At 36.0% G+C, this 13,452-nt stretch overlaps 1 protein-coding gene across 1 annotated transcript in view; it reads right to left on the reverse strand.

Moving 5' to 3' along the window:
- Nucleotides 1–13,452, reverse strand: part of LOC124366159 (patched domain-containing protein 3) — a 108,991-nt gene that overhangs the window by 84,846 nt on the left and 10,693 nt on the right. Inside the window, exon 2 of the mRNA XM_046822500.1 lies at nt 9,756–9,841. The gene's annotated coding sequence lies outside the window, so the exon portion shown is untranslated. The remainder of the gene's footprint in view (nt 1–9,755; nt 9,842–13,452) is intronic.

Genomic DNA, 13,452 nt, shown 5'->3' on the forward strand with positions numbered 1-13,452 from the left:
TCAAATTTTTAGATTATATAGTTTATAAGTCAGTTAAAAAAATTAAAATCTGATGAAATAGTGGGAAAATAAAAAAGTAAATTGAAGCAATTTGGAATTAATTCCGGCACGTTTAGCCTTAAATGAATGTCGTAATTGCGCCAATACCTAAACATTTTCACAAAATCAAGTAAGTCTAGAACCCATACATATAAAAATCTTTAAAGACCATTTTCATGGATGAAAAAGGAAAAGATTTTAACAACAAATAAGAAATCTATCTATTGTCAAGTGACCCTTGACATTTTATGTACGGTACACCGACTTATTTCACACTGTTTTGTATCCCACTACACTGTCCTTCTAACTATTTCTTGAAAGGGTAAACTTTTAATGCGATAATTACATTTAAACTGTCGAAGAAGTTATAAGGAGGATAGTGTTTTAATTTCAATCCGATACAAACCGTAACGTCCATTGCTACCACTTCTACTGTTACACTGCTGAGACAGTAATTATGGTAAGTAAATATTCTGTTACCATTCAGACAGCAAGACCGACATGAGCGATGTGTGACAAGGCCGCTGGGCGTGCTACAATAGGTGTTTGACCTCAGACTCGTACTTCCCAACGTCTACAGTGGAGCGCGCACGAGATCAAGCGCGATAACAAGCTCTTATCCGCTATTCAAGTGGGCACAGCTATTGTCGATCTACAAAGCACCCGACAGTATTCTGTGTGGGTTGGAGAGTGATTGTTCCACAAGAATAGCCTGTATTTATGGCTAACAAATCCATACTAGTCCAGGTCTCTGGTAAAATCTGGCCTTCTGTAACTGTTAAGGGAGACTTGCCCAATCTTTAACTAAATTCTTCGAAGCCATAAAAACCATTTCTTGTGTTTCCTATAAGAAAGTACATTCAGGAGTTTTATAAATGCTAAGACCTCCAATTGTAATCTATAGGTAATACAAGTAAATTTTCATCTCAAGAAGGTTTTGGAAAAACGTATGCTTTCGGAGCTGTAGGAGTTTGACGAATGTCCTTCAATGATAAGGACAAATCAGTTCTCAAAGGATAATTAATCCATTTCCGACTTTCTTGGTCCATAAGAACAACGATGCGAAGAATTCAATTAGAATGAAGGGAAGTCTGATTCTACGGTATTCCAAGAGAGGTCACATCTTAGCAATATTATAATTCAACTTTCTCTTAAGATTATCTATGGTTTGCAAATTCAAGAGATCATACGGTTGCTGGAGGGATTACATCGATCACGAACTAAGTTTCTAAATTTTTTTCCGAAAATTACCAAATTTGTCTCGAATTCGTTGAATCACATCACATAGTTTTTACACAAAAAGTCCAACAGCTATTCCCACACAGAAGTTTACATCTCCAATTGGAATCTCAAATACAAATTAAATGTTCCTTCCTCAAAAGAAGTTATCTTTTGGAAGGCCACGATCTGTTCGAGGGCAAACTTGAATACGTTCACAAAACAAAAGAAATCAGTCAGGACAATCCTTTTCAATTTTCATCATCAAGGTAATGCTATTCAGAGAGTTTTAATAAGAGACAGAGATTGTCATCATTTAATTCTGTCAATCTTTATCAGACCGAAGAAATATTGATACTTTCATGAACTCAAGAAAGAGAATGGAGTATCCTGAGTCTTTGACCTCCTTAAAAAGACTTACACTATCACGTTGGATTAGAGTATTTCTCTTACATTCAGGCAAGAAGATTTCGATGCAAGAAAGGAAAGTACTCACACTCTGTATTATGTAATTAGCAAGTTCCACCCTGAGCTAGATCCAATGGTACTGCATCAAGTCAAGAGTGGGCTGCAGAGTGAGACGCTGAGGTGCTGAGCCGCAAGGTCACCCCACCGCCGCCACAATAGGTACTTGACCTCACACTCTACTGACACTTCCTGACAGCTGGCTGGGCGCGCTGCATATAATCACGCTCTGTCCTAAATATACAGGCCATTACTCGCTGGAGGAGGTCTAGCAGAGAGATCGCCAAGGGAGACGACGACTTGAAATTTCTCCGGACCTTTTTCAAGCGAACACTGCAGTTCAGTAGAAAGTGGAGTAAGGTTTATACCGTCCTAGTGCTTTTAATTATTCATATTACAATGGCTATAGGACGTGGTTAGTGCCTATGCATCCTTCTGGCTAAGCTGCCTTCAGCTAATGAGGCAACATAATTTAGTCACCTTATGATTATAGATTTGACACACTCGTGATACAACATACCAAGGATTTTTTAGATAACTGGTGGACAACATTTTTATGTAATTTCATTTTACTGTTGTACTATGAGCTATTAGATTTTCAATTAGATCAAAAGTTCAGTTAAACCCAAAACTTAAAATTCGAAAGGTCTTGGTAAATTAGATGGTACTTTACAACTTGTCTCGACTGGCAATACATGTTTAGTATTTCAATAGTAAAGTCTACGTAATTCAAAACCTTCGTTAATTTGAACGTTTGTATTGGTTCCTTGAGATCGAACTATTCGAGTTCCACTGCATCTCACCGATCATCCCACTAGGCATTAAATCTCTTGAAAACTCAAGTTCCCAAAGCAGTATTATGACCTCAGCATGCAACATTTAAGAAAATAAGACCTTAATAAAAGTGAGCCTAATGTGAGAGTATGTTGCATACTCACACATTTCATCCAATCGTCATGCTTTGCCGTACTTACTCCAAAAAGGAGATAGTAAAAAGATCTCTCATGCACTAGGTACACCGAGTACTCTTATACGTGTATTTGCCTCTGATAGGTTATGTTCGTGCAGAACTATATATAAACAAGTCTACCATAGTAAGAATAGCTCAATGAGAGGACGTCGTAGCTCTGTTCGTACACTTAATCAAACCGGCTTAGGGAGGATTTCAGACCACCCACAGAGAATTTCGTCAACACAGCTCCCGTTTCAAAATCTCTGCAAAGTCAGTCCGTATTACAAACAATGATGGTATACTCAAAATGGTTTTGGGCCGAGGAGGTGTAAAATAGAATTCAAGAACCTTTATCGCTTAAAACAATCTGGCGATCTACATAAAAAATCCCGATTTTTCTCTTAACTTTTGAAATAACAATGCTTGTGTGTTCAGAGAAGAACTAATTGGACTCTGAGAACATCAAGATCCTGGACGATTTGTTTTCTCTCAACACCACAATCCCATCTCTTAAGCATATTAGAAGAAGAAGAATACTGTTAGAGCTGCAAACAACAGGGGTTCATGGTGAGAGCCATTACCTTGAAAGTAACTAGCACTTCTCTGAATAAACAAGACGAAAACATCAAGAACCTCCTGTCTCCGAGTTGCCTCGAGCTTGAAATACTTTCCGAACAGTAGCTTCAGCGGTCAAGGTCAGCACATAAACCGTCTGATCTTCGTCAGAAGGATCCTTTACTATCCTTCACCAAGGATCTAGTTTTACCCACTAACATTCAATATGCAGTGTACTTGGGTGCAAAAACGAAATCACCTTGTGTGCATGCGGTTTGTAATAAATATAGTCTCCTCCAGTTTCATTTCATCGGTTCTCTTTTTGACCACATGAGTTGTTATCACACATGAATACTTCAAGATGAGGAAAAGACGACTTTTCAAATAGTTATTAAATTTCGTTTACCTAAGAAAACAATAAAAAAAATGTTTTAAGAAGTGATTGCTTTGGTACAGAATCTCTTGACAACATGTTGATATAATAATGATCCTTTTTGCATTTAGGATAAAATTGAAGCACTTTATTAACATGTCAAACTACCATTATTGATCTGGCCGAAGATCTCGAGACATGATAATTTTTAACAATTTTATTTAAAAAATATTAATAACAAAACCCTGCACATCAACATAAGACATTACATCCTTTTACTGTTGACTGACCCTTCAAGCCCTTTCTAAGACATCCTGTGAGAAATTCGTGAGTGTTAAATTTAAATACACATAATTTAACATACAATTTTAAATATGTTGAAAAAGTTGACACAAACATACGCAAAGCAATTTGGGCGACTCTTACAATTGCGGCTATTGGTGCTTATTAATATTGCAAAATGCGTAATCTTCAAATTGTATACCACATTATGTGTTGCGAGCTGAAAATTAAATATAACAAGTTGCATGATTTCACGTTTTACGGAGGCTCTGAAGGTATAAGTAGTTAGTTATTGTTTCATAAATCTCCGTTTTTAGACATTATTTTTGAAGTGACCCTGTTGATTAACCTTATGTTTAAGACTGTATAAACTATTTAGGTTGCAATCGTCAAACATGTTTAAAGGGCTACCATATTTTGTGCTGGTTTGATAAAATTTTACAGATTTCCACGAACTGCTCCCAGGTAGTCGAAGGGGGAAGGCGAGGAAATGCAGATAACATAAAAAGTAGTGTTAGGTAAATGTTATAGAAATCTGCCTACTTCAATCAACCGCAAAATGGAATTTCCGGAAAAAAAATTTTTCTTGGGTATTTTTGATATTTTTTATGATTTTAAGATAGCGGCCGTTCAAATGTTTTAATAGTACACAATAACATTGTATTCCAGTAAGTGAATATGTTTACAAAATAATTTGGGATCGATCGTAAATAAATCAAGTCAACGTTCTTACAAAGTTATACACTTACACCAAGGACGTAGCCAGCGAGAGGGTTCAAGGGGGTCCGGGCCCCCCCAAAATTTCACAATTTTTCAATTACTTCTTAGTAAACGATTATTATTATTTAAACAATTCAGTATTACTAACATGTAATGCTGGATGATCGTTCTTAACAAAGAAACTGGCCAAGAACTTTTTAAGGAACATAATGGAGCCTTACTATCTGTTCACTACAGGAAACCATCAGCTGTCTGGTCCCCCCCCTAATTTTTTCCTAGCTACGTTCTTGACTTACACCAATTTTGACTTGTAATGTTTCCAAATTTTGCGAGTATACTTTCCGACCTTGAATGTCACTGTTTCACATCGATGCATTATACATCGATGCTGTTTCATCAGCGTTGTGCAAATCATATGTTTAACCTAAAAGTACATCACTACAGTTTGACATTTCGAGATGACAACCACAGTGAAATCTCTTTTTTCCCAACAAACCGGAACTACTTCCGGCTGACACAATTTCACTTCGTATACCGAGAAACGTAAAAATGTCTTTTCTGTACTATGTATGTCTGTCCGTAGGACATCTCGAGAATGGCTTCAGCTGTAGACACGATTTTGCACGCAACCTCAACGAACCTGCTACGCGACATTTGGTGTGGCCTAGTACTACCTTGTATTAACTAATGCCAATAGCGTTATTATCTACGGGCTTTCTCTCAATTAATTAATAGATGACAAATAGGAATCATGTAAGCTCATTAATTCATTCAGAGCATCTGTTCAACTAGGCCGACATTCGCTGATTGCACAGAGGGCTGTACAGGATGTTCTAATTATCCAGACCTTGGAATCAGTGTCTTCATTACTGTAAGTATTGCGATAATTGAGCATCTTGCATCGCAATAATTGTTACAGGACAATACCTTTGGCTGTTCCTTTAATTTCTGTTCACTTTTATTAGATTTAAACCTAGGCTTGAACGATGTTTCAATTGAATATGATTTCAGGTTGAATGGTGGTATCCGGTTAGGTGAACTGTTTTGATTTTTTTAACTTTTTTAGTTGAGAGTGAATCACTTTTTATCACAAAAAGACAAATGTGACTGCTTTTTTATCATTCTATGTGAAATTATGGATATTTACAGTAGTTATCAGACGAATTTTATAATCAGGCCCGAAAAAAATGGTTGATGATAAGGATGTAGATTTTACAGTATAACTTATGTATAAAAATTGAGTGTCATATAAAAAACAATGACATGTTTCTATTCGTAAATTTGAATCATCTGAGAAGCTATATATTATTTAAAAACATGTAAGTTTGTACATTTCATAAAAAATTTTGTTTGGAAAACTTGCAAAATTAAAAAAAAACAGATAATTATTTCCGAAGTTGTTATAATTCTTATTTCAGCCGTTTTTTTTGGAATTAAAATTGTGTAAAATTCATAGTTAAAATACCAATATATAATTTTAGTTATAATCCCTCGTGGAAACCAAGAAATGTTTTCTATTTTTTCAGTCTTTAGGTCGTTATCATAAGAGCCGAATGTAGTAAAACCGACCTTCGCCCCTCCCCCACTCTAAAAAAAAACAATGTGAAATCTCATTGGATACTTTATTTTTTATAGCAGCGATAGATATAATTAATATGCATCTAAACGCCTTTTTTTAAATTGTATTCATTTTGAATATTTAAACGATGAAGTACAAAAATGTTTCAGATTTTTTTCTGAGTAGTATTTAAAAAAATATTGAATAACATTAAAAGTAGTTTAGAGCCGTATTTATTGTATGTTTAAAATGAGATACATCCCGTAAACCTATGTAAATCCAGATGGCCGCCAGAACAGCCTGTTCTTATAGGGCCATAAACAAAAAATAAAAATATACCTGACAGAAATCGATTGTACTTCTTTAACAATCATAGGTGCTAATTTATATGAGGCAACCAGTGGTCGACATCAACAATATTATTGTTTTTAATAGTACCAAATTTACAAACTGTGTTCAACATTGCCTCCAAGGTATTATATTATTGAGTCAACAGAAGGAACAGGTTTAAGCATGTAAACCAGAACTTGTGTTATTCTTCATCACTTAAGAACGTTGGTTGTTTTTGTACTAGAGCTACAGTTAGTTAGTATTTTCGGATTTTGGGAATTTAAAGAATTTGGCAGCCACCACCCGAGGAGTGTCGAAAGAAATGTCAGTAAACAAATATAGAACATCGATACTTTATTATTTCATCCGATTTGGATGTAGGCAAATTGCAATCGGTATCGATTGTTTCAACCGGATATCTCATTCGATGACGTGGATGTCAACGAAGTTAAACATACTAGTATTTGCAGCACAAGTCGTGTGTACTTCTTTACACTACTATTGGAAGCTAAATTACCAAGAATTTCAACCCAATCTCCAAGTTCGAGGTCTCACTCCTTCACTATTGCTCAATACTCGAACGAACTTGCATTCTAGAAAATGGCGGTCGTGTCGACACAGTCGCTTTTGGGTCACAACCGAACCGGTCTCTCCATTCCGGGGAACCAGACCGGTCGCTTGTGGTTCTGTTTCTGGTTATGACCGGTCCTTGGAGTCAGCTGGTTGCTGATTGCTTTGCGGAGGAAAGTTATAGCTTGATCTGCGCATAAATTGTTAATTTTTGCTTCCTGCCGAAGCTTGGCGCGGCAATGCAGGTTTAGCCTGTACCGTTCCTCACAGCCCCTACTGGCTAATCAACCTTGTAATCTTCTTCGAGAAGGCTGCAAGTAAAACGCTTCTTATCAGCTCTTTGATTAGATTAATCTGCCGACTCTTCCCTGATTATACCCAACTTAGATTTCTCGAAGTTAAAAAAACCGTAATTATTGATTGGACATTATGTAGACATTCGAATGTAGTAACTTTCTCTTTCTTTCATGAAGATTTTAGATTTCAAATTAAGTTTTAAATAGTCGTAGTTGACATTATTTTGTTTTCCCCTTTTTTTGTTGAAAAAAAAATTACAATTTCTCATTGTTTTCATATAAAAGTGTATTTTTCAAAGACACAAACAGATCAAAAAAGGAATACAGCTGAAATTGTACAGTTTATAAAGCATGACTTTACTTACTAAGAGATATGTAACGAATACGTAAATCAACGTAGAAAGTTGAGTTATGTGACATACACAGGAAATACGTTATTGTTTGTTTATTTATATTTATTTCTAGTTCAAAGATAGTTCATCAAATATATGAAAAATAGTATTTTTAATTTGCATGAGAAAGAAAATATTCCGATCGAATATATTTCATTGCTTAATTATATTTAATGACACGATTTATACCATAAAAACGTTAATTTTATAATGTTGAAGAATTGATTACGTAAAGGTCCCTCGTGAAGCCAAATGTAGAAATCGTTTTGTGTAAATTAATTAATTGTTCATGATAAATATTAGATCTTGGTGTTTGTTTGTGAACTATTATTAAACGTACAGACACCAAATTTAGGATTTGTTCAGAAGATAATCTTCACTTGTAAACACTTTCAGACTACGGAGATAAATTAGGTTACCTCAGATTAAGCTGATAGGGACGTCTGAGATAGGAACAGTCTCTTTTTCTCTACTATTGAATATGTTGTTAACAGAGACACTTAGGAGGTTAAAAATATCCTATTAGTCTTGAAGAAATCCATCACTAGAACAGATTATCCCAAATTACACATAACTAAATTAATGTAAAAACACTAAAATTGATTAACAAATATTTTTCTATATAATTCCTCTAGGAGGGAAAAAAGAAAACTGAAATATTCGTTCGTTTTTATTTCATGTCTTTTAGACTCGAATAATAACTCTCTCCGACAGAAAATCCTAACATTTCTATATTAGACTTTCCTAATGGCAGATATGGCAAGATGTACGAAAAAAGGCTATTCAAAATCACAATTAAGTAATTTGTGAAACTAAATATGACATGATCCACATCCATTTTAAAACAAAATAATAATGAAAAATGGCCATTGAATAGATTTTAAAACGCTTGTATAGGAGTCCCCCTTCCACAACATTCAATCCTACATACGGCACTGGCTCAGTATGTTCTAGGGCATTCATTACCTGACTCGACAACCGGTTTCATATTGGGCACAATTCATATTACACGCAAGTATCATTAACATAGTCTGGGTATTCATCATCTCCATGGTGGGCTTGTAACTGATAGCACGGCCTACATCCTCCTCGTATGTCTCCTAGGGCCGACCTTAAGGAATGTGTCAACACTCGACAGTGAGTCAACTATGGATGTCGGTGACTTTACACCAAACTAGGAGTCAAGATGGCGCTGTTTGCAGGGGAGTCACGTGACTACTTGAGTTGCAGGTCCGTCTGTCCGCTAGTCATATTGTTCTTCTATCTGGGTGTGCATTGCATTCCAAACAGCGTCGGTACGCCATTGTTACGCGCCGAATCGTTACACTCCTCGGAGACTAAAAACGTCGATTTAAAATGTTGCTTAAAATCATCAAAATGTAAACTGAAACAATGTTGAATGATTACTAACCTTATGCGTATAATGCAGAAATTGCATCGAAATAAAACAACGAAGTGAGGAACATGGCATAACCCAAGGATGCATCTTTCGGCCGATGATTTTTCCAGGAAATTACCGAACTCCGTTTTTAAAGTTTACTTAAAATCCTGAAAATGTAAGCTTAGTTACTGCTCAATGGATTTATTACTATTATTAATGAAGAAGTTGCATCAAAATGAAAACCAAGATAGAAACAACGCAGCATAACCCAAGGATGGATCCTTTGGCCGATGATTTTTCCAGGAAATTTCCGAACTCCGTATTTAAAAATTACTTAAAATCCTCAAAATGTAAGCTTAGTTACTGCTTAATGGATGTATTACTATCATTATGCGCTTAATGCAAAAGATGCGTCAAAATGAAAACCAAGAAGTAAACAACGCGGCATAACCCAAGGATGTATCCTTGGGCCGATGATTTTTTTTCAAGAAACGTTCAACGTACACACTTCGGGGAATTGAAAGCGACAAACTAGAAGGAAAGGCGGACACGACACCGGTTACCGGTGACCGATGGAGGTGGTGGTAGTGGTACCGGTTTGGAAGCGGAAGAGCTGAGACTTACCGGTTAGGTGAGAGTGCGGCGAAAGAAACTGCAGCCCAGAAGAGGGCTAGGTCGTCATCTCACTTCCTCACAGGGATGGCCAGGGCCTGGAATACATAAGGATGTCATTACAGAACATCGCATGTACTTATATAATTTACTTTATAATTATACTTATAATGTTAACATAGCCAAAATCTACATCAACAGGACTCGAGGATAGATTGCATCTTAAGATCTTGACTCAGTAACGCGAAAGTAATCGTTCGATTTACGTAACCGTTAATTTGCCAGCTGTCCAGAGATTTGTTTAATTCTAAACAATATCATGTCGGAAATATAACAAAGATTCTGTTGGAATAATTTTGTTCCAGTGAATTTTTAACAGTGTGAACAAAAAAATTAATGAATGGAGCTGTTAACCTAGATTGTTGGAATTGTTAAATAGGTTTCGGAATTTAGCTCTGTTCAAAGTGGCGTTGAAAGATGTCGCCATTTTACTGTGTATGCTGTCGTGTCTCGAATTTTAAAGAACGTGTAAAGTAATGTACATTTTGAGATTAAGAACCAGCGGGCCAATATTCTAGATTTTTCTTGACGACCCCTTCTTGTTCGCTGAGTCGAAATGGGTTTTCATCAGATACGCCTAATTCTTGATCGTGAAGAGCAACTGGCATGGACGCGTGGATTTGCATTTATCTGGACAAAAGCAGTATTTTTTGTCTCTAACCTCAGTCAGCAAAATTATGAAAATCCTAAGAAAGGTAAAGTAGGTACTGCTGCCACTTTCACCTAAAAAAATTTGCGAATGGAGTTACTTTGCTGTGGACTTTAAGATCGATTCAGATTCGTGGAATTTGGTAGAACAGAGAAATACATAATTTGGGACCAGGATAGATTTTCGGGATACATTCAAATGCATTTTTTGAAACAAAAGTGCTCTTGAAATTTTTCCCTGCCTTAACTTTTGTGTTTCTGGCAGTGTTCTGCTTGCTAAAACTAACAAAAACTAAACCGTGTAGTGTAATACGTGAGGAGTCACTTTCATAACTTTTTTACACATTTAGTTAACAGATATTATGGTTGTTTTCAGAATTAAATTCTCTACAATCTGTATAACGAAAAACAATTTGTTTATTGGTCATTTAACAATGTTATTGGGCATCAAACATTTAAGACGGTATTTTTGTTATTAGATTTTTGGAAAATTTCATACTTGTTCTCAAAAACTGTTCATACTTCAACCTCTACAGTGGTTTTATTTGATTTTCACGTGATTTTCCTTATAAATCCAACTTATTTGAGTTCAAAGGTCAGAACAAAACATTTCAGAATCAATTAATTTCACCAGGTGAACTGAAAACAAAGCAGAATCTTTCGCCAGCCATTACTCACTAATGGAGCGTTTCTGGACCTACCTTTATATAACATTTTTTCTTATTTTTAGCACTATAATCACGTCTTAAAATATTTTATCATATTTCTGACTCACCCTGTATATTACGTAATTACGGGATAGGTTTTGAGTGTTTTTAAACTGCTCCTAAGACAATACTGAATTCCAAATCTCACGGCCTCAACAGCAACAGGTGGACTTGTGCCTCTGCAATTTAAATTTAGGATTATACTTATAATTAAAATACGAATTAACAGACTCCAAACAAGGATGTATACAACCGCTAAAGGAATTCTTGTTTAAAGTTTGTTGTTGATGATGGATAATTTAAAAGATAATATGAGTTCAGATATTTTCTATCTGTATGTTAAAAAAAAAAAAAAAAACACACACACACACACAAAGTTTCCAGGATTTGAAATTTTTCTCTTCTCCAGGTATAAAAAAATCTAGAAGCATACACTAAATATTTAAAAATACATCAAAGGGTGGTGATAACCTCCTCAGAGCCAAACAGGACAAGATGTGCGTTACAAATACCAAGCATATGCATGGAAGTCCAGAGTGTATCACATATGTACCAAAACAACGTCACTGCACGAAAACGAATACACTACATAACACATGTTGCACACACCAGGGAAGGTGGGAGACTGAAGATAAAATCGATAAGGGGATGCCCAGTGCTGGGCCAGTGACATGACTGGGAGACTGAAACTCTGGCGATTCAAGGTTGCCACGGAAGTCGTTGTGGTAGTTAGGTGCGCTAATTGGGCCGTGATACAGGAGCAGTTGTTACAATACTGTTGAAGGCTTTACACCTGATTGGATCTGTGAACTGTCCTCCCCGCTCAGTCGGAAGGAGTAGGTAGATCTTTTGACAGCTGAAGTACTATTAGTTTATTTCATGGGATTTACATGTACTCAGTATTTCAAAAACAGTCCGAGATACAAAAAAATTATTATAATAAAAAGTTCAGGAAATGTTATTAGAATTTATTTTCTTTAGCTCTAGAATTAGTGGAGTTGTGAAATTATTAAGTTAAATGTCCGCCATAATAGAACGATATGGCGAGCCAAGCTGGCCAACGAATTTGGTCGAGATACACGAGATCATTTTTTGAACTAACTTTGAATTTGTTTCAGCATTACTATTACCAATTCCTCGTCATAGATGAATTCTTACGGGATTTACATATACTCGATATCTCGAAATCCATTCGAGATACAAACAAATGAATTATACGTGTTTAATAAATTGTACAAGCATTCCAGCAACACTTTTTTGTAGGTTAATAAATAACGGAGTTGAAATGAAATTCCTTAGGTACCAAATTGACCAACGAACTTAGCCGAGATATTTAAGAGATAAATGTGTGTACAACAGTTATCGTTTCCTTAAGCAGCGTGATATAGCACATACTTTTAATCGCGGTGGGTTTGGGTTTGTGGGTCACGTTCGGTGAAGTTATTCTAAGACTTTGGGTAAGTGCCACCATGACGATAATTGCAATAGGCTAATTCAAGACAAAATCTATGTAAACTCTTCGATTTTTGAATCTTTATGTCAAATTCTTAGATTGCTAAATGGGGAACCTTGAAGAACGATAATGTACAAAGAAACTTTTTATACACCTACGACCAAAACTAAAAATCTATAAAGTCTACATAATTTCGCAAGAGGAGGCTAGATGAGACATAATTGATTGCATACATTATTTCGCTACATTCTTCCTTATCTTGTCTGCTGAGGCAAGCGCAGCCTAATACATAATCGTCCCAGAAGGAATAATCTAATCAACTGCAAGACATTACGCAACGCCTCATTTTCCTGGTGCAAATGGGTTTAATTGTCTTCATTACGATATCCCTGTTACGTAACCAAACTCACCCTAGCAGAATAATACGCTTCTTGCACCCCGGTTCCGATCTTCCGCCACGGTTCCGACACGATGGTTGAACCATTAATAACGGTTTCATGGTCGCCATGGTCACGCCACTAAACTGTAAAAAGTCATTTGCCTCTGATGGTGAATAATTCATGCACTCTTGCATTTTCATGAGGAACAGCTTTTTCCTAGCAAATTGGGTATCCCAGATGGGCATTCAGACCGTGCAACGATTTATAATAAATTCCAACAATAGTTCCATCAAAAATCACGTTAAAAACCGACGGACACTCTAACCTTAGATCCAGTGTTGTTTTAGCGGTCTTTGGACTCGTTTACTTAATAATGTTTAGTATCTCATTGTTTACATATTTACTGCTCTAATCTTCAAAACTAGAGCTATTCATACTTAAAGATAAGTTATCTCTTAACG

Source organism: Homalodisca vitripennis, chromosome 7 (genome assembly GCF_021130785.1).
Source record: "Homalodisca vitripennis isolate AUS2020 chromosome 7, UT_GWSS_2.1, whole genome shotgun sequence".
Taxonomy (NCBI): Eukaryota; Metazoa; Arthropoda; class Insecta; order Hemiptera; family Cicadellidae; genus Homalodisca; species Homalodisca vitripennis.